The sequence below is a fragment of the Corapipo altera genome, unplaced genomic scaffold (assembly GCF_003945725.1).
Source record: "Corapipo altera isolate COAL_440 unplaced genomic scaffold, ASM394572v1 1b, whole genome shotgun sequence".
Taxonomy (NCBI): Eukaryota; Metazoa; Chordata; class Aves; order Passeriformes; family Pipridae; genus Corapipo; species Corapipo altera.
This window is the reverse complement of record NW_020884881.1, coordinates 7,918,485-7,941,886: the sequence shown is the minus strand read 5'-3', so window position 1 is coordinate 7,941,886 and position 23,402 is coordinate 7,918,485.

Here is a 23,402-nt window from a genome sequence, read left to right as displayed (position 1 = left end):
TGTCAGAGGCAAGCTCTGTACACATAGCAAGCCAAAGGATCAGAGATGAACAGAAGTGACACCCCAGCAAACTCTGGGGAGGCTGGAAAACACACCTCCCACATCCTTCACATTGTCGGCTGACAGCATCACAAATGCCTTTTTGGAAGAAAAGGCATTCTCTCTGTTGTCTTCTCCATTTCTCTGTTGGAGAACCACCAAGCTGTGGGCAAGGCTGTAGAAGATGCTTCAGGAATGGGGTTTCAGCCCCCAGCTGAGCAGGTGCTCTTGCTCTCAGGGGGCCTGGAGCAGGTAGCATAGGCCACTGTACCTCCTGACAGAGGCATGGAGAGCCTTGAAGCATGGTGCTGATGTCTGGTCATCCTTCCTAGGTCTGACATCAATAAAGATTTAGGCACCCACATTGCTTTAATCTGACCTTAGATTAGTGAAAAAAATAAAAAACCCCAAGGATTGGATTGAACACTGCAAGTGTGAATCAGACAAGCCACCTACATCCATCTTTGAATTTGTTACCTACTTCCATGACATCCAAAGATACAGGAACTTTTTTTTACATCATACAGTGAATTCATGAAGACATGCTAATTCTTTTTTTCAGAGAGCAATTGGTCTAATGAGACTAAAACCTTAAAAAATATGTTCTGGTTATTTTAATTTCTTTTCCAGCATATTCAGAATTTCATTACAGAACAGTATTTTCATTTCAAGAATGACCTAATGTTTAAAAAAATTCTTAAAGGACTCGATCCCCTAAAAGAAAAGTTTTGGTTTCCCATCAGATTAATTGTTATTTGCACAACTCTGTACCGCAGTTTTGCTGATGAATTTCGAACACAGACTGTACTGGCTGTCACCTTCCAGAGGAAAGTGACAATTTCCTCACAAACAACAGTTATGCTTGAAATTCCGTCATTGAGATTGTTTTTAATTAGCCTATGTTTTCCCACCTTCTATGTTGCCTTAAACCAGAACTGCTCTTGTCTAACAGTGAACTTCTGAAATATTTGTTCTCTGAACTCTTTTTATGTAAATGTCCCTCCATTTTAAATTAAAATTTGTTTGAAGTGGCGATTAGAACACTCTTTTAGAAATGCGTTGGTTTGTTTTAATAAACTGTGCCATCTGGCGAGGTAATATGTCCCTGTCACTCTGTTTTTAGCTTTATTATATCAGAAACTTTCCCAGTACCTGAAGACTGAATCTGGGCTGCATATTGATCTGTGCATATTAATTAACTGCAAAGCTTGAAACATTTATCTTAATACAATGGTGATAATTTCTGAAGATCCTAAATATGCATTTGGGTGAATAGATTGATAATGAGTTACTTTATGCTGACATCAAGTGGTGTCTCTTTGGTCAAAACACACCCGCACAGCTGCTGGATGCTGTAACTGATTCAGTGCTGGAGAAACAGAAAAATATATGTGTTCCCAGAACAACTGAGGCAGCACTGAAAACTCATGGCATGCAAAAGAGCCACCACTCATCTCCTTGGCAGCCCTGTGACACCAGAGTTGATGCAACGCATTCACCCCTTCCCTTCCCAGCACCATACTGGTGTTTCGTGCCCTTTCCCAGTTCAAGCAGGCCCAGTGGTCATCACCGGTGATCCGAGCAGGATGTCTCCCATGCTGGTCTCCCTTGTCTCCCATGCTCTCTTTGCACAACCCTTGCAGAGCAGCCTCACTTTGTGCTCCATGCCAGAGTGGCTGACCATGAGCAAGGCAGAGTGGGAGGGAGGCCGGCTTCATTGTGCCCTGTGCAATGCTGATGCCTGCTTGCATCTCCTGGTTAACGATTCTGCTGCAAAAAAAGGGTTCCACCTGCTGAAGGGGATCAGAAGAAAGAGGACAGGGGTTTGCTCTGTGCCCCCACTGCCATGCAGCTGTGCAGCACGGGCAGCTCTGGGGCTCAGGTTTGGGGGATAGGCTTATGTTGAGGTCCAGCGACTCACGTTGGATGACGATTAAATTGTCATTGTTCACTGGATGGAGAAATGCTTGAATTTTTCCTGTAGTCTTCATCTGATCAGAAGAAATTGGGTCCACTGTACTGTCTTCTAAATGGCTTGATATGCACATTGCCCTACATCACTCTGTCTCTCTTGCAATTTCACATGACAACTTTTTTCTACTTTCCTGAACTTTTAGATCAGGTTAGAGGAGCAGATCTTTTGCAGCAGAGCAATGAACATGTAGGAGCAGTGGGGGGTGTCAGCATCAGCTATGCTGCTCCTGCACCTTGGCCTGACCCTGTAAACTTCCACCACTGCAGTTCTCACCACAGCTAAACTGGTTTGGAGAGTGTGAGGACAACCTAGAAACACAAAACAGACAAACAGTGCTTCACAGAAACACACTCCCTGTTTCTTTTTTTTTCCATCTCAACATTATTTGCCTCTGTCTGGAGAGACTAGGCCAGGAACAGGGTAGAGGTGGTTAATGAGGGTTTAATCAAAGGCTGTGCCACTGATTGTGAAGTTCCCTCATAATTGGCACGTTTCCCTGCATTTGGGTTCAGCTGTGAAGCCAGCGTGAGGTCTCAGAGCCCTGTTAAGGCTGACACGATGTGCTCTGCTGGAGGGAAACAGCTCTCCAAAAGCTGTGACTCAGGTGGCCCTCGGCACACACACTCACTGAGCCACCTCACATTCATCCACCCTTGTTAAAGCCCAACCTAAAAATAAAATAATTCATCATCTGTGATTAAATTAGTGCCCCTATAAAACTTTGTTATGCTTCCTGAAAATTAGTAGCATTCAGAAAGTGCTGTCCTAAATATTTCATCAAAAGCTTCCCACAGCAGTGGCCACACTGCAAATCTTTTTATTTTCAAGGAAAATGTTTTAGTTTAATTGCAGTGTTAAAGACAATGTGCGTTCTCCACTGAATTGCCTCTCTGGGCAGAGGCTCGCTCCCACTTCTCAACCAGCCTTTGTGCAGAATGTGTCTCATTGTGTTTTGAAACACATATTGTTTCTTATGCAAAGATTCATAATTTGGGTATGTTATTTTAAGTAGTCTAAACAAGACACCAGCAGAGCAGGGATGATTAAAGGCATTTGTGTGTTGCACAATGCCATTACCGAGGCACCTCGGGCAGTCACCCTGTTTGCAGCATAGACTATGTAGGGGGGTATAATTCCTCTCTGTACACTGCAATAATCAGGATTTGTGGTTTAAAATCAGGGTAAGGTCTATGGTGCAACACAACGCAAAGAGAAGCATAAAGGTATCAGCACAGGAGTACAATTGTTATCGTTAGTTCTCTTTGTTCAGCAGTAACTAGATTTTAGGCTTAACACAAGTCATGAAACCACAGCTCCTGCTCTGAAGTGTTTGCAGGCTTGGCTAATATGTGGTCTCCACCAGGTTGGCCCACGGGTCTCCAGCCCTCATGTGTCCTTCTCCTCCCTGTGGCGGGGTTTGTTCCTCCTGGTGCCAGCAGCCACATGCCGACCACGCCACATGTATGCTATGGCTCTTGATAGGGAGAACTTGCCTCTTCTCAAGTATTGGGCAAGAAGGACCAGGAATTTGGAGCTGTACTTCAAATACTGGTGAATACCATCAAAAGCAAATTATGGTGCAATTGAAAAACAGGGATGTCAGTTTTCCTATAACATTGTAAAGAATCTCAAATTCACCCTCACGTGGAAATGAAAATGTAGTATTATCAACTGATATCAATTAGTGAGGACTCTGAATTGCAAATCAAAACTTCATGTGCTTTTACATAGGACAGAGGAACAATGCTTTAGGGCTCTTTTTGTGCTGGTAACAGCAACCAGCACCAGTTTTCCTCAAACCAAGATATTTCCCAGGATACTGCATTGTGTTCCAGCCCTCTGAAGAGCTAGAGATTCCTTCAGGAGTGACTGCAATCTCAAAGACCTTCATGCATTTTCTTGAGTAAAATTATTAAAAATATGGCTTCATTCCTGAAAAAGAAAGCTGTATCCTGAAAGCTTTGTTATTTGTTACGTTCAGGAAAACACAAATGCTCTCTGATTCATTTGTCCTCTGCGGAACTCAGTTGCAGAGTTCCAATAATGAGAGGAACTTTTCAATCTTTTAACATAAATAGATGGGTTGCTTAGACTCAAGACACCAACCAATCCTTCAACAGCTTTACAAGGAACAAAGGGCTCTCAGTTAAAAAGGAAAACCATATTAGGATACATGACACATCCAGTACTTGCATTTTTAAATGAGGTTAATGTGTACTCGGCAGTAGGATGAAAGAGCCATTTTGCATTCTCTCATTTTCTTTTTCTTCTAAAATTGCTTTCAGGATGCCACAATTTCTCCTTCTCACCTTCAGAAGAGGCTTCATGCAAGATGTGCCATAAGTAAGAAGAGAGAAACCAAATGCCAACCTGATGACAGGCCTTGGCTGCTCCCTTAGATATGAGTTTACTCGGGGGACTTGGGTTTACCCAGAGATGTGCCCCACCACCACCTGTGGCAATCAGCCATGTGCATCTACAAGGAGCCCAGAGACCCATCTCATTTGGCCACAAGATGCCAAGTGCCACAGAGCTTTCAAAACGCAATACCGTGATGGTGGATACTGGTGAAAGCATGGAGGAGGGTGATGGGACACAGCTTCAGAGGAATTATAAACATGACTGTGTGCTCATGCAGAAAAAAACCTGCTTTTGAATGGTGTTATGTAAAAAGAGCACAGAAGCAATAACTCTGAGAAGGAAGAAAGCTTTAGGGAGTTACTAAGAGAGGTTCTGCAGGGATTCATAACCCAGGGAACAGAACAGGCTTTCATCAGAAGGAAAAACAAAGTGCAAAGGATTTGGGAAGCATCGATAACGCTTCTTAGAGATGATGTGCTATAGAAAGTCTCTTACCATTTGTGCACTAGAAATGCATGAAATTAGTAGTGTAAAATACTACAGAGTAGATTGTCCACACTCTGAATTGCTAAAATAAAAAATCCCAAATGAGGAGTCTTTCCAAGTCCTCAGAAAGCTTACTAGCCCAGAGGTAGTAGGAATGACTCATATCATAGCAAGAACAATTGCATCTTTGAAGTGACACAAACACAGGGAGATCCAGCCACAAAGAATATCTGTCATAAGACAGATGGTCAATTCAGAGGCCAGTTCCCCCTCATGCATGCATGATGTGAGTAAAAATGTTTCAAGTAGTCTGATCACTTACTATTTCCCCATCTAACCCACCAGCCTGCTGTAGATCACCAGGTGCTTACAGCTGAACTGAGAGCAGCAAACAGTCTGGTCTTCAGGCAAACTCTGGAGCAGGTGAGGAAACCTTCATGTATGAGACTGAAGTGAGCTTCTCAGCGCTCAGAGCTGAAACTACATTAGATCAATATGCTTCCTTCAGGTAGGCACTCTTGTATAACTTCAGTACAGAAAGAAGACTAAGCTCATTAGCTAGGCTAGAACTGATAAACTCCTCTGCCAGGATGTACTCTTTTTAATTACACACTGAAAAAAATCATCTGTCAAAGTATGTTTAGGTGCTATGTGCTTTGAAGCCATCAGCATTAACATGGATCTTATTCAGATCCAAGATAAGCTGAGAGACTGCATTCTATGTCCAGTTGTTGAGGAATCTGATAAGGCCCTTTTCCTCCAGAAGTTAAAATGAGTCTCAAATCAAGAGGTTTTCCTGCCAGTAAGGACTCATATCTTCATACACTAGTCTTATTTGGCGAAACATTACTGGGGGGAAAAAAAAAAGACTTTTGCATCACGTGAGAGGAATTGCCCATCAGTCTGCTTTCCCTGGATCACAGGAAGATGGCTGGACATCTACCATGTGTAACATGAGGAAGAGTCTGGTGTAGACTCGCCATATTTAAACACCAAAATGAACTCACAGAAGATAAGGTTCAATCAAACTCATAGACATGTGTCAGACACCCTGCAAGTTTGCCTAAGTCTTCTTAACAAAAATACCTGCACCCAAGGAGGCAATGCAAACCAGCCATTGCAGATCATGCAAAACACAATACTTGCCAAATCACTTTTGGGGTTGACCCATGTCTCCAGCAGGAATGACACAGAAAATCACCATGTTTTTCAAAACCTTAGTTTCAGGGAATTGTACAGCTTAAACAATCCAGTGCTTGACTGCTGTCCAGGATTTCCTCCTTCTCTGGTCCACTCAGGTTTGTGTGGCTAAAAATTAACCCTATCAAGCCCCTGCTAGATCAGAGAAGCAGATGAGCCCCTTGCACCCGCTCCATGGGTGAGTAGGGAGGGCTGCCCACAGAGCCCTGGGGATGGAGAACAGCTCAGGCCAGACTGGCCTCTGCATCCTTCTGCTTGCAACTTCTTGTTTCCAGGGCTAAGGTGTGGAATCACTATGGGTAGGATGATGTAACCTTGGCCAAGAGCTATCGAACACATAAGGAAGGAGCATCCTCATATGTTGTGCGGTATCTATCGTATTGGTTAGGTTTGGTCGATAAAAAAAGCAGACACACACGCACAGAGTTGAGACAAGAGTTGTCTGCCGCATAAGCACAGCAACCTGCTTTATTGAGGCAGCTAACCCACATTTTCCCACACACTTTCTGTAAACATAATTTCTACAAAACACCATAGCACTAACACCTGCACCATGAAACACAGCCAACATCTCTGCCCTTGCACATTCCATCCTGCATATCATCTTTCCAGTCAACTCCCAGCTTTTCAAGGCTGTTCTGTTTATGGGAACGGTTAATTGACTTCACTGTTCTCATGGGACTGGCCTTATACCATCCAATATTTTAAGCTCGTCAACTTCTAGGGGCTCAGCAGACCCGCCGCCTCTCCTCACACTCATAACTGTGCAGTAGAGCTCCACGAGGTTGCTCATGAAGCCCTCCTTGCATTAGCATGAAAAGCATTACTTCTCTAGCTATGGCATAATTTTGCTGCCAAGCATCCCATCGTCACTTGCTGGAAGGAGTGTTTAAGTATTTCAGCAATGTTTGTGACAACATCTGCCAGGCACAATTCAACTCAATCCCTTTTAATGATTCATTTTCCTGAGTTGTACATCTATTTTCAGTGCACTGCAGTTACTCCAGAGGCAGTAGTAATGAAAACTTAAAACTTTGGATTTCTTACACTGGCACAGTAAATGTGAGAGGTGGACCATCTCAGGCACCCAGCCTAAGTGCCTTACCAGAGCTCTAATATACTTTCTTGGGAAATGATCCAGATTATTTATGGTATAATTAAAGGTATGGTATAATTACTTTGTAATTCTTCACTTGCAGTGCGAATCTCTTTTTGATTAGTAAATATGCAGTGCTTAAGTGTTATTATGGAAAAATATATTTATCATCAGACGGAGGGGGTGTCATCATTAAGTACATAATTACAGGTCTATAATTGTAAGAAAAGCTATGTAGGCAATGTCTAGAGACACAGATGTCTTCAAAAAACATCATTATAATTTGTGCTCTCAGGGGGCACAAGCAGCTGAATGTGTGGCCCCTTTGAGTGGCTGGTGAAGTGCTGTGTGTACACCAGGAGCTGGGGACACCCTGCAGAACACGATTGTGGTTCAGCTCCTCAAGACATTCACCTTCTCCAGCAGTCCTGACCCTGATTTAATTCACAGCTTAAACTGTGAAATGGGCTCTAAACAGAATGGCAGAAAGAGAGGACAAACCTGCTTGGAGAGCTCGCCTTGTAGATTATGCAGTGATTTATGTTCTACACTGGGGAAACAAAACTGATCAAGAAAAGTCACATTTCAGAGCAACTTTGCTCTCCTTCTAGACAGCCATAAATCATCACAAGACATACAAAATGGTAGAAAATCAAGCTTTGACTGTTTAAATTATCAGGGCCACTTTTTTCTCCACTATAAGGTGTTTATTGAAGGTGAGCTATAGAGATGGGGCAGATAGCAGAGATAAAATGTTAAGTGCCAGGCAGTCCTTCAGCATATGACACTGAAATGCCTCCCTACTGCCTTTTGCTGCATACACTTTGGGACTTGCTCAGAGTATGCTGCTAGTACAGCTGTACGATAACCTACTCCAACCACTTAGACCTGAAAAATGGACTTCAGAAACTTTTAAATAAGTAGCATTAAAATGTAGAAACCTAGGCATGAGAGGATTTCCACATAAAAGACTCTAGCTGCTCTCCTAAGCCTTCCAGAGATTTCTGATGCTTCTTCTCAACATTTTGTTCGTCCAGCCCTGCTGTTTGCAAGGAAGTGGGGATAAAGGCCATAAATAAAATCTGTGGTGCGTGATCTGCATTTTGAGATGGAAGCTATTGCTCTGGCTCAAAGAATCAGAGATAATATTGCAGAGCACCATGTGTGTAAGGAATGGTAACAAATATGCTCACTCCCCTGATTTTGTAGAGCACAGAATTTGTGTGAATGGTGTTTATGTGGAATTGGAAGTGATTGATTTCTCTGAAAACTTTCTAACTGGGCTTCTCCAATTGATCCTGAAGGAGGCATCAAATATTTGTTCTTGTGTCACAAGTATTCAGTCCAGATATAAAATTCATCAAGAACAAATTCTCACTTTTCAAAGCTAATTGACAGAGCTACTCTGCAGGTTCTGAAGGATACACCTCACTAAAATAAAGCACCGCAGAAATGTCACTCTGAGGGGAATGGCACAGATGTGTGTTCCCAACAACGAGCAGTTGGAGATTGCTTTTTTGTAGGTCAGTCTCTTGCAGAAAAAGTTGGCCTTTGCTTTTATACACATCATATAAGACACTTTCCAAGTAGTGGGCATTAGGCCAAATATTTAAAATTAAGCCAAGCAGCCCTGTCAAGAAATGGGCAGAGGAAGCAGTCGCTGCAGGAACAGAAGCAGCTTCTGTACCCCAGTGGAGCTGTGAGAACAGAGGATGACCAGGGATGTCAAGGGCTTCATCTGCAGCAGATCTCCCTCAGAAGAGGCTGCAAAGGCACTGCAATAAACTTCTATTGCCTGCCTGCGTCTGTGCCCAAGGAGAAATCTGCAGTGCTGCAACACTCTCCATGCCAATGCAAGGGAGGCTTTCACCTGACTCAGCTGGTCCTCTGACAGCCAAAATGGGCATCACCCACCGCGCTTGAGTGCAAGATGAAATGATCCCAACAGCGCTGGGGAGGGGCTCTGCAGTCTACCCAGCTGTCTTCTGCAACTCCCTGGTGTCTTGCTGGAATTGGGAAAGATCATTACTTAATCATCTGAAATGCCAAGCAAATATGCTTTAATTTGATTCAGTGTTGATCATAATATTGATTTAAGTTGGAAGATAGCCTGAGCATCTCTGTGCACACAGGATGAAGAGGAGTCATTTGGATCTACCCAGGGGAGAATAATTCTAGTTATAAGTGATGCTTGTCAAAATACTTTACCTGACATTATAGAAAACGGAGATAAATTAATATCATGATTACCTTTTTTAAAGCTAATAAGTTATCTAAGGCTCGCGGTGAGTCTAGTGCAAATGAACTCAGAGATACACAGTTCTCGGTCCAGTCCTTATAGGTAAGGAATGTTCTAGTCATAGGATATGCCTTAACAGTTGTGAGTTTTTTAAATTATTTTTATTTCCAGGGCTGTATATAGGAGTATGTAAGAAGTAGAATCAAATCCTACTGTTCTCATTTTAAGTGAGAAAACATATGGAGCAGCTACTACTGATATATGTTAATACAAGCCTATGGAAACGATGGGTTGATAAGAAGGGACTGGTTTCTTCCACATAATATTAACAAGCAAAACAAGTACAGTCTCAGTACTGATCTTGTGGGAATACAAATTAACTCTGACATTGCAGTTATAAATTCTGAAGTGGTTTTCACCACACATTTTCATAACTTTTTTAAGGTGGCTTAAGGAAACCAGGAGAAGTTTAAGGGCTATTATACCCTGCAAGACATTCATAATATCTGTCTGGGTGCAGGAATAGCACTGTATACTAGTGGCTATCCATTCTTCCAATGGAGGATTAAGGCGAAAGTTAAAGTTATTGGTCATTGCCTACCTGTTTTACCAACTAGCAACCACATTTAGACCTCATCAATACTGGGGCTGATCCTGATGAATTTAACTTGATTTTAAGTAAATTAAAATGAACCTAAAATATCATTATTCTTTTGTGTTTGTGTTTTTTTCAGTTCAAAGGCTCTGAAATAATGTCAGACTTGTGCTGCTGCCAGCCGCACTCATGTTGCTATAGCTCAGCCCCATGAATACATACTGCATGCAATGAGACCTGGGGCATTTAAGGTTGCAGATTCCACAGACAGCACTGGAAAAAACACAAGTGTAATGGGAATTAATCTTATTCACTTTGCCTCCAGGAAGCATTTCCTGCAGGATTTAAGAAGGTTGACCAGGAAAGAGATGGCCGAATAGTCCAAAAAAGCATCAGGGAGCAGGACAGCAGGTTAAGGAACATGGTTGATGGAGAGACAGTGCTCATCTTTATGCCAATCAGTTGGCATCAAAGGCAGAGGATGATTCTGAGGATATTTCATTTTCTACCTACATATAAATACTGCCTACATATAAATAATATACATCCTAAATAACTGTGTTTAAAGTCTAACATATTTAAGTTATTTAAATGTTAAATTTTTTATTAGTTTTAAAGCTTTCAATTCCTTTTAATGTTGTAAAATATTTAACTATATATGTGTGCATATACAGAGAGGTACATAATTACAAATAAATGTGCATATGTATGCAATGTTGTTACTGTGGATAGGTAAGTATCTGAGTAAACACTGATAAAGCAGATTGTAGGATACTCAACTGGCAAGCACATGATCTACCAAAATATCCGAATGTCTTCCAGGTTCTGTTAGATCATACACAAACAAAAAGACATAGCAGCTCTGTGTACCAAAAGAAAGAGCAGATTTTTTTACTTACTATATGTTGAATACTGACAGTGTACTCGTCTCTGAAAACCTTATTTTACCAATGAAGGACCGTGATAAGATCCTAATACAAAAATGAGTCCTGGGGCTAACTAGGAATAAAACAGCACCCTGGCTGTGATTTTGTTTTAATATGAGGAGTGCTAGGCATCATTATTTCTTGTTTTCTGTTTCTTGGTTAGTATTCATCTACTCTTCACAGCTTGTTTCTCTGAATTTTTTTTGAACAGTAAATAAGACTTAAAACGAGTGCAAGCTTTCGAAATAAAGTAAGCAAATGGTGTATTTGTATAGATTTCATTTACCTTTAAATATCCAGAATAATTCAACATAGTCTTTTTATAGGTCAACATGGGGTACCTTTCCTGTTTATTAATTAGTTTCTGGAAATCAAGATACACAGTCATCTCATTTTTGATGCCAGACAAAGCCTGCAAAGAACATTAAGATATTTCCTTAGTTCCACCTCTTCATTTAAATTAAGTGTAATTTAAATAGCATCTGAAATAAAGGTATGCTGTTGGCTGGGTGTAGATCATGATTCATAAGCCTTTCACAAACAGCAGGGAAATAACAGCTATTCTGACTGCTGTTGCATGTATTTTTGGCTTTAAAAGCCCATCTACCGTGTCAGTTAATAGTAACTGTTTGGGCCAAAAATAACTGTCACTTTTTCATTTTTAATTACTGCAACTGTTATCCCATTTAATCTTGGCATAATAAGACAATTGGACATTACCAAAAATAACACCACAAATTATTTCCAGGCTTATGACAGAACTGTCCCTGCACAGCAGGAGTGCAGACCTCCAGAAGGATTTGCAGCAGTAAACAATGCTTTTTCTTGTACACGAATGTTTCTAGTTCCCAGATGCTTTTCTAACTAAATATGCCTTCTGGCATCCCTAGTTTGACGCAGTCGCCAGTGCTGCTGTGGTCGCCAGGGGGAGGTAGGATGGGAGCTGGTGGTGTGTCAGCTCATGGTGGAAGACCCATGTTGCTGGCAGACCTATGGTGGTGGCATCCTTTGCTAACATTACTGGCACCAATGGGGTTACTCAGTTCTTGCCCTGGTCTCTAACAGGAAATGGTTGCATTTTTTGGAAGAGGTTGTATCCTGAAGTGCAAAAGGCCCATTCAGATGATGCGACATTGCATGTACATGGAGGTGGGCTGGAGAGGCTGATGGGTCAGCAGGCACCACAAGTCCAACGTGCCCTGAGGTCCCACCTGCCACTGACCATGAAGGGGTACAGGCAACCACCTCATTCTCTGATCTGCTGTGGGAGAGTCCAGGCGAACTGGCAGAGGCAGCGAGAGAAATGTAAACCCTTGGGCTGGCAGCACAGCTGAATCCAGCAGCCTGTGGCAAGACAGCATCGAAATGCTACACATGAAAGCACAGCACAGACATGCCTCACCACTGACAGACAGGCTGTGTATATGGCATTCTGCCCGTGGTTGAGTTGGTGGTGAAAAAAAAAGGCATAATTTTAGCACAGGACTACGCTGGAGACAGAAGAATTCGTAACAAAAAGCATCAATTTGGAGGGCTCCTCCAATTTCTCTACAGTGCTGTTATTGGAGCTCCTTCTAATCAAGAAAAACGTAGGATTCCTTTGGTTTTCAGCACATGAAAGCACAGCAGAGTATGTGGGAAGGGTAACAGCTATCTTTCCTGGCAACTTGAAATCTATTTTGACAAAGCAACTAATGAGTGAAACGAGGGTCAGGCCTAAAAGAGTTAACTGAGATATCTAGGCCTGATGAGAACATCTAACCCCCCCTAACTTCTACCTTGCCTGTGCTGCTAAGACTCATTCTCCTCTGTTCACTGGACCAAAAATGTAGAATAATACTAGAAGCAGTATACAATAAGCCTAGGGGTAATAAATTAGGATAAGGTAGGATAAGGTAGACATTTGAATAGGAGAAACAGGCCTAGAGACAAGGCTTTGTCCAAGCTTCAGTAATTGGGACAAGAACAATAGAAAGGTAGAGAGGTCACAGCAAGAAAGATGAGAAAAAGACCCTTGACTTGAGGCCGAAGGCCGGATGTACCCCCGAAATTGAGTGCCAAAAGAAGCACTGCCCTAAGCTCCGCCTAGACTCTGCCTGTTATCAATATGTATAGATAGATGTTGCAATCATATGAATATGTATAAAAATCATGTATGAAAACTGTATAAAAACCTTGATTTTGTGTGATACCTTCGAACAAGTTTGTCCAGTGCAAGCTGGCTTGTTCCCAACATTGAATAAACAAATACCTTGCTGCTAAAAGATACAAAAGTCTCTGAGCAGTTAATCATTCCAAGGTTTTTCAGCATCACGAGAGTATTGCAACGTTTTCTAAGTACAGTTTAGTTGCTGGGGCCTCCTTGGGTTTTTATGTAATTTTAAATGAAAAAATTCCTGGAATAATTGATGGCACTTACTTTTTACTTTCATCTCTTGGAGTTATTTGGGAGTGAATAAAATCAACCCACATATCTCAGTAATTGTGTCTACAGAAAGCTGGGCTGTAAATTCAGATTTCTAGCTTAATATTCTAAGATTACTCTCTTCAATTGCTCATTATCCATCCAAAACATTTTCTTTTTTGCTGGAAACTTCAAATAAGTTCACAGATCTATCTCCACTTATCAAATATCTTAGATGAAATGTTTATTTTCCTCCTTTTAGGATAATAAAGTCTGTGGGGAATGCTAGAAGCTGCTTTTGGAAATGTAGCAGAGCAGAAGCAAAGTGGGGGAGAGGAAGCAAAACACTGAGAGCATGGGGAAGGAGAAAGACTGAAGTTTGCTCAAATAACTGGCTCCCCGTGGCAAAGAAACCTCAAAACAAACCAACCAAAAAAAAAAAAAAAAAACCAAACCAGAAATATCTTGCTGACAATTTAGTGGTAAAAGCTTTGAGAGATTTGTGCCTTCATGTAATCTTGATGCAGGTCCCTGTGTGCTGAAGCCAGCTGAATTAAATGGCCATATTCTTCACACAAGCATCACAGCTGTATCTTCTGCTGAGTAGTGAACTGTTATAAGTTGATGTTGGATTTGAATGTGCTGCTGTAAGGTGGCAACATCACAAGAAAATAAAACATCTACTAGGAACCAAGGCTACAAGGAACAAGGAACTAGGAACCATATCTGACCCCAATATTGCTTTTATAAATGTTCTCCAAAAATTCTTGTCTTGATTTACAGCGATTAGAAAGCTGCACTTTCCATTCATCAAATTATCAGAAGGAAACTACTTCAGATAAATACATCACTTGAAATGCTGATGAGTGCATTTCTGGCATTCAGGGACCATTTCAATCAGCAGTGAAAAACATACCCCTTTTGGGTATACAGGAAAGATCACAAAACTCTTCTACCATGGCATATCAAAAAGACAACTAATATATATTGGATCATCTTTGAGAGTATTGGCAATGTTATAGGCTGAAGATTAACTGGAAAAACATATCTGATAAATGTTAGAGGCTGTGTCTGTTTCAAGAGAACATCTTTTTAAAAAATAAGAATGCATTATGGAAAAAAGATGCTCAAAAAACTTCATTAGTTTTGAGCTAAATTGATCACCTGCTACACCACAGAGCAGATGACTGGAACTATGCCATGGGCCACATCCTGACCCTCTCAAAGTCTAGAGGAGTTGTGCAATTCAGTCAGTGAACCAGAAAAAAACCCCAAAACATTTTCTTGTTCAGGCAGGGCTGTGGCAGTGCTGGAGAGCAGTCCCTGACAGAGGAGGGACTGGTGGCCCTGGACTGTGCTGAAATGGGGTCCCAGTCTGTGGGCAGGGCAGGCAGAGACATAAGTGCCCTTGGGACTGTGACACTTTCTTGAAGACCTTACCTGTCACAGATTATAAAAATGGAAGAGAAAACATAATCTTCTGCCTTTACTACACAGTTAGCAGTGCTCTTCCTTATGTCCAGGACATAGAAAAGCATACAGGCTTATGGAGGATTTTGCAGTGATGCTACCTGGTTACCTCTATTTTCCTTCACCAGTCAATCCCTTTTTAAGTTACTACTTTTCATTGATGCATCATAACAATTCCATTCTTGCCTAAATCTGATCTTCCATGTGCTCCACTGTTTCTTTTCTTCCTTCTGGCTGTGCTGTTTGATCCATTTCTCTCATAGTTCAAACAAGAGAGTCCTTTGTAGCATCTGAGTTAGAAGTCTGCTCACAGAAAGTCGTCCCCAGGCTTTATTCATCCCTGTAAGCTGTTTGTTTTTTTCTTTGTTTGTTAGTCTATTTCAGAAGGATTTTTTGTCTGTTGCTTTTCCAGAGGTGTATAATACTGTAGTGGTTTGAACCTTGTTTTCCCCCAGAGGCTGAAAAGTGGTAACCCCCAGGGGTGGAAACCCCTGGAAGTTTTGAAGTTCTGTCCAATGAGCGCTCCTGCAGAAATGTAAACATATCACAAGCACCGGAAGAGAAGAGTTGTAGTTTGGTTGGTAGAAGAAGTAGCCATGTTGTTGTAGGAGCAATGAGGAAAGGGGCCCGGAGCCCCTCGGGGCCTCTGAGGCCCCCCAGCCCCAGTTGGGGGCTACAGAGACTTGGAACAGTGTTAAGCTGGACTATGTGTCTGTAGCTGTGAGCTGGGAGATGTTTTCCATCTTGAGTGAGCAGAGACAGAGCAGAAGCGGCGGCAGTGTCCAGAGACTCTGGACAAGAGCCAGGACAGATAAGAACTGAACCGGAGGAAGCAGCAGAAGCTAGCAGCAGAACTATGGAGTTCTGGGGGTAAGAACTGTACCAAACCCCCCAAAACTCCTTTGAGACCTCCAGGAAAGGAGGGACATGGACTCCTACTAAGGAGAGGAGCCTTGGAGTGCTACAGCACTTGCAGAGAGGAGCTGAGAAGCTCAGTCGTCCTGAGAGCTGAGCCAGGACGGTGTGGGAGGTTGGCCTTTGGGGCCCTCCCTTGCTGCAAGCTACAAAGAAGCTCGCAGCCTGAGACAGGGCACAGAGGCCCTGCAAGGAGCTTGAATCTCCTGGAGATACCAGACCGTCACGAAGACCCCCTGTATCTTTGTGATATGACGTGGTGAAACAGCCTTTGTCTGGGGTTACGAAGCCCATGGGAGACCCATTTGCCTGCGTCAAGGGGCCAAGGGGGATACCCCCCTCGTGAGTGCTGGCAGAGATCCAGCTATCAGCTGCTGCATGCATGAGATGAGGAGACCTGCTGCCTTAGAAGAGACTCCTGCTTTGGGACTGGAAGGGATCTGTCCTTCTTTCCCTCCTGGACTTTTATTTGGAGGGGAGAAGAGATCTGATCCATTGTAAATACTATATGTCATGGTAGAGATAGTTGTGATCGTGTGTATAATGCGTTATAGTATTTATTTGTACAGTCATTGTAATATATTCCCTTTCCCCATTCTGAGTCTGGTTGTGTTTTGTCTGGAAAAACCCATCTCACATTAGATTGAGATGTGGGAGGGGGGATGGAGCTAGAGAATTAGATTTTGGGGCTATCTCAAACCATGACAAACACTTACTAATCCTAAGCCATTTCCTACCTGGAAAAACAACAAGACTTGAAAGCCACACATTGCTTCTGCGGCTTTTGAGAAGAGACCAGACAGCCCAGGCAGGCCAGTCCTTCTGCTCCAAAATAGTTTCTCAAGACATTGACAATGACTCTGGGAGAAGCCAAAGCTTAGAGAAGAAAAACATTAATAAACAGCAGAGAAAGTAGAGGATTCTTCATACAATGAAATCACTGATTTAATTACCAGATATTTTTCTTGGTGACATTTCCCTTGTTTTGTCCAATGTGAAATAAATTAATCTAGACAGAAGATTTTTTTAAAAAAACTAACTAATGGCCTGAGGCATAAGAAAACAATTATTTTTACTATAAAATGTTTAAAGAAATTCTGCGCTCAAAAGCTCAAATGTTCAGTAAAACACTAAACTCCCATTATATCCTTAGCAAGGACCTACAGTACAAATATTCTGATTACCCAAGGCTGGCATTTGTTTTGCTGGGAGCAGGGCTGTGGAGGACACAAATAATACATCCCATTACCATGTCTGTCGTAGTGGAACAACACTGAATGGTGCAAACACTGACATGCACAGTGTATATTTTCTGGTCTTTTCACCTACACAGCTTCTACATGGATTCTGTCGCAAATGAATAATACTTGCTAGACTGGGTGAGCCCAGAAATATGGAGGTCTTACTTTTTGCATTATGCTTCATTCCACCTGCAGTTTTTCTTTGCTTTCTCTCTCTCTTTTTTTTTTTTTCTTTTTAATGAGTTGTTTGACTGAACGCCATTTTGGCTTGTGTCTGTGAAAACATTGGTGCATTTTCCCTCCAAGCCAATGTCACTGCTCACCCAATCAGCCAGATTGGTGATTCAGTGCCATCACACCACAGACATTGCACAAATCACGCTGTACTCACCAGCAATTAGTGTCAAGAGAAACACAGAAGGGAGCTTGGAAGTCTCTTGTCATAGGCTGAGCTGACAAACAAAATTTCTGACAAAATATTTCATATTCTCAGAGAATGATGATTGTTGAGACTTCAAACTTGCTTTTCATTAAATTGCAGAGACGTTCCACATGTTAAGAGGTGTGATAGCTATGGTAAAAGAGCTGTACAATAGTATTACTGTTAACATAATTTAAATGCAGGTGTGACTAAACTCTAATACTACTAATATCAAGAGATCTAAAGCAGGTTTTAGAGACAGCCAGACTAGACTGCCCTTGGACTAGATGATTCCATCTGAATGTTAAGACACATCTCCCTGGTAATCTGTTCATAACCTATTTCAACAAAAAATTGCTTTCAGAGTTTCAATAAAAAAGAAGGAAATTAAAGGCAAAGGAAAATAAAAAGAGAAGAGGAAAATCAATACAAGGAAAGGACCTACTATCAAAATGCTTATTGTCAGTGGCACTTTTAGGACAATGGGTCAAATCCAGTTAAACTATTCCACCTTGTTGCATGTTCCAGAACGAAATCCAGATATAATTTTAAGATTTCTTGGACAGATCACATAGACAGTTTTTTGAATTTGTTTTATCACAAGGCACACAGTCTAAAGTTCATGAAATCTTCGCATTCTCTACAAACATGCTAAAAGGAATTCTTTTCTTTCACAGAAACTTGCTTGTAGTGTTAGATGTCCACTGGCTAGTCTAAAAAGTACTTGTAAAAAAGAAATTCAGAAAACCTTGGAACAAGTAGAGTGTGGGATGTGAAGCCAGCAGCTGCTCACATTGTCAGTGAGAGCCCCAAGTGGTCCAAGCTCTCTGTGGTTCTCTGGGAGAAAATTCACCACAGGGATCAGAATGCAGTAATTGCCATGACTCTCCTCTTGTACATCCAGAGGCAGCCAGATATTTGTAAGAATATGCACCAAGTGCAGCTACGCAGAGAAACGTGAAAAATGTAGCACACAGAGGTTTCAAAAGCACTAAATGAGCAGGGTGAAACATCGGCACTGTAGCTGTGTGCTCTGCAAGATCTGCAATGCCAGAATACTCGAGTCAGCTCAGAAACCACACTTCAGAAGGATCTGGTAAACCTGACAGTTGCCAGTGGAAAATGACATCCTTTCAGGAGCAAACACCTTGCTCCAAAGTCCACAAGTCAAGCACTAAGTGATCTGCTTTAAAACATTTTTAGTAGAACAAGCTCTTAGGAAGAGATGCTGAGCAAGAAGGGAGGGAATGTGAGGGAATGGAAGGGGCACGCATTTCTGTCAGACACAAAAGACATAAATAGTTTGTTATGGCAGTCTTGAGTTGAGTGATTAAATCCATGTTTAAAAACTGTGATTTGTAAGCAGATGGCTCTACAACACTGTGGCTGCTGCATGCAAATAAACAACACCAAGTACTAACATCAGCAGAAATAAGTTGTTCTGGTCTTCTTAATGGAAGACCTTACTAGAATAATAGCAGATGGCCTGTTGGTATATTCAGCCTTCCTTCCCCCACATTACTTAGAAATCTGATGCCACCCTTCAATTTGTTTGTGTCTTACAAGATGACATGCAGTCTTTGACTCTAACTGGAAGAGATGCACTTCACTATAGATCAAAGAAAAGATGGTTTCAAAGTACTTATTTTAGATTTGCAACCACAGGCTCAACTAGAGCAAACCAAGAGCAGGATGAGTGGCTTTTGGCCAGCCTTGTAGTACGGATCTTGTCAAGAGCATTCAGATGAGCATCAAAATTGGGTGACACATACTACCACTAGAATAAGGGCAGCCAAAAGTTCACAGTGACCCATATAGGTGGTCTTAGAAAAAAACTCCTATATTTGTATAGGGTATATACACATATATATATGTATATTTATATATGTACATATATAAATGTATATTTGGGCACACCTTCAAAAACACGGAATCTGTTGGAGTTCATTTAAAGAAGGGTAACTAAGTCCCTGGCCAAAGCTGATGTGATTTCTTAGGCTTGCAGGAGAAAGATTGTCATTTTCAAAATCAGACTGCCCTTCAGGATACCTTTCTCCTCTTTTTCATCAAACTTTAACTGTAAAAAACTTTTAGATTTTCTAATAATCCAGAAATGCACTCACTGACCTGAGTGTCCCAAATGCCCCTGAGGAGAGCTCACCTGTTGCTGGTGGCCACACCAGATCCCATCAAGACCAGCTTTCCACCTCCTTCCCTGTCTTGGGGCCTTCAAGACAGAGAGTGTGAAACCCATCCAGCTGTGCTATAGACTGAGACAAGGTCTTGACTTATTTTCCCAGCTACATGTTCTTCCTGACCTATTTCTCCTGTCACTTTACTTCTATCATCATAGTTTCAAGCCAGCATTTGGGGTCGTGGCTGTACTTCTCCCTTCTCAGCGATCAACCTTCTCAAAGTGGCTCAAGTGTCAACATCAACACAGACTTATTTCACAGGATCACAGGATGTGCTGAGTTGGAAGGGACCCACAAGGATCATTGAGTCCAACTCTTAGCCCTGCACAGGGCCATCCCCAAGAGTCACACCACGTATGGAGTATCATCCAAATGCTTCTTGAACTCTTTCGGGCTTGGTGTTGTGATTGCTTCCCTGGGGAGCCTGTTCCAGCACTCAACCACCCTCTGGGTGAAATACCTTTTTCTAATATCCAACCTAAACCTCCCCTGGCACAACTTCAGGCCACTCCCTTGGGTCCTGTCACTGCTCACCACAGAGAAGAGATCAGTGCCTGTCCCTCCTCTTCTCTTCACAAGGAAGTTGTAACTGCAGTGAGGTCTCCCCTCAGTCTCCTCTTCTCCAGGCTGAATAGACTGAGTGACCTGAGCCACTCCTCATATGGCTTCCCCTCAGGGCCCTTCACCATCTTTGCTGCCCTCCTTTGGACACTCTCTAACAGCTTAGTATCTTTCTTATACTGTGGTGCCCCAAACTGCCACAATATTCAAGGTGAGGCCGCGCCAGTGCAGAGCAGAGCGGGACAATCCCCTCCCTCGACTTGGCTGGCAATGCTGTGCCTGATGCCCCCCAGGACATGGTTGGCCCTCCTGGCTGCCAGAGCACTGCTCACTCATATTCAACTTGCCATCCCTGAGATCACTTTCCACAGCACTGCTTTCCAGCATCTCATTCTCCAGTCTGTACAGACATCTGGGGTTGCCCTATCCCAGGTGCAGTCTGATTCTATTTAAAGCTCATTTTGGCAAGACCTATGGACAACAGACACACTGGCAAGGGGAAGTAATTTAAAAGGACACCTTCTCTTCTCTGTTCTCCCTCTTTCACCCAGAAATCCTGTTCCAGGAAAGGCTTCGTATTGTTCCTGTGTCTCCATGCAGCAAAGCCAACATGGTCCTCAGAGTAGTGGGATGAAGGCCAGGAGGGACTGTCAGTTCACGCCAGAGGAGAGGACAGTGCCTTCCCCCATCCCAGTCAGGCCCTCGCAGGAGACACCCCCAGGGCAGGAGCCCCAGTACAGTAGCAATGGGTTGCACCTCCTGCACCTGGCGGGAAACCAGAATGCTCAGCAGATAAGTGCTCGCTAGCAAGAATAATAAAATGAAAGCAAACTCCTCTCTTCATCCTTATTGCAAAGATGAGGAAATGGAGATAAAAAATCAGGTCTCCCTGATAAACTCCTGACCTTAATTATGCATTCTCATCAAACACGATGTTTTCCTCCACTTCACGCTTTTAAAAATAGCTCTGGGAATGTGGTTTTTAAGTGTTTTAGAGATGACGACACAATATAACACAGGGTACTTTTTTCACTGTTTTGTGGATGATTAAAATAGAAGATCCAAAGTACTACTTACTATAATGTTAATCTCCCACGCAAAGACTATCTGTCTCTCTTCCCCCAAAGTGAATTACAGGCTTTGTTACTAAAATAGTGAATCAATTTGCAGACGTATGAGAGTCATTGATAACTTTGCAATCTTCTAACCCAGTCAGGCTTATTTACTGTATATATATATATAGAATCAGAGTTACTCGGCAGCACGCATATGTGAATTCATATTTCTTGCAAGTATTTGTTATTTTATATTAGAAATACAATTTTTAGAGTTACCAAAGTCTTCCTTTGGGATCCTGATGCTGAGGAAAATTTTTTTTATTATTTTGGGGAAGGTGTGTTCTGCAGAAAAAGGATACTTTGGCAAAGTTTAGCATACACTATAGTAAAGAGAAGTTATAGTTTTGAAAGATAAATAAGAATGAAAATACCATTTTTTTTAATTATAGTAAATAGTTTATGTTTGTACTACGATTGGTACTAGATTTAAGGGTCAACATATCAGGTTTGAGCCTGATACACTCATTTTCTTTGAATCCTTACAGGTGAGGCTTCAGCAAAGTGATTCTAATGGATGCTCATAACATCAATGGTGAAACTCTAAGACTTTGCTGATCACAGTGTCACTACCAGCTTCAATTACAATAATTCGTATCTGGTCCAATGGATCAAAATCTGAGTGACTTTAGTAACCAAAGTTAGAGTAAGGGTATACTGTTTGAAATCCATTAGGATCAAAAAGCTCTTTTTCCCTGAACTGCATAGTCGTAATTATTTGTGAGAGATGGACATATTTGGAGTAGCCCCTGATACATTGATGTGTCTAATATCATGTGACATCCCACTCCTAAGGAGAAGGGAACACCTGAGATTTGTAGATGCTCAGTTGAACAGGAACGACAAAAGTCAGAGGATCCACAAAGCTTGCAGAGTTTTATTAGTAAACTACACACTTGACATGGAAACCGGTATAAGTTAGTCCTTTATATTCTAGGATAAGCACACATCCGTCTGTCGCTGTTTGAGACATACACATTAGATATCCTTATCTACTGCGCTTCTACAGTAATAAAGGAGGAACTGAAACGGAAACGACTCGAAAATGTTGGTGAGATCAGAGAGCTGTCCAGGTTTGATTGATTACAACTAGACATACAGTTCCTGACGCTTCGTCAGTGTCGGGATGTAAAATTTTATTCATGAATCCTACGGATGGGGATTTGAAAGGATATTTATCAGGAAGGTCGACTCTAACTTTCCATACAAAGAGAAAGGAGAAAGATAAAATACCCTTTCAGATTAATTTCAAGGAACCTGGTATCTATTGAACAATATATTTAAAAACAAAAATAAACAAAAGCTTTTGAAAACAAGTTAAGTCATCATCTGTTACCTCTCCCTGGATTCTGACCATAAGAACATTACAGACTTATTTTCTTTGCATCTTCTTTAATTAATATGCCTTTAGAGGAGCAATGGCAGTGGCAGCAGGGACCACCCCTGACACTCACTGAATTCCAATAAACATCTTCTGTCCTCCTGCAGACAAGCTTTATTCAACAAGTGCTTCTTTCTGGCTGACTAATATGCTTTGGGTCATGTTTATGGTTAGCATAGATACTTGCAGAGCAGATATGAGTTATGAGTTATTACAACATGTGCCAGTTGTAATGGAAATCTCACACTCTCCAAGAAAGGGAAAAAAGAAATAAGCAACAGATGTTCACAAAGGAACATCTTTCAAGATGTTCTGCTTAAGCAATGCCTAATTACAAGCATACCAGCATTTTATTTTCATTTGGACAGAAAGTGATTACTTTTTGAGGTAGAAATGCTTTGTGTTAGAGAGATGCTATAAATCAAATCCAGTAAGTTTCTAATAGTAAGATATTTGAGAAATGTTGGGTATTTAAGAGCAACACAGTCCTATTTGCAATGAACTGAAAAATTGAAATGACAGTTGGTGCTAAGGTCTCAGCTTTTTCCTTATTACCCATGTTGTACAGTAATAGGTGAGGTGAAGAACGAAAAATGTCATTGTTTGAATCAGGAGCTCTCAGCCCTGTGGCTTTCATCAGTAGGTCACCTACCTGCTCTCAGGTTTAAAACTGTCAGCAATTATTTTAAGTTTCCATGAAGAAAAGGGAGCAAGTTTGGCATATCGCCAGGAGAGCAAAAGCTGATGGGAGCTCAACTCTTCAAAAAATACAGAAAGTATTG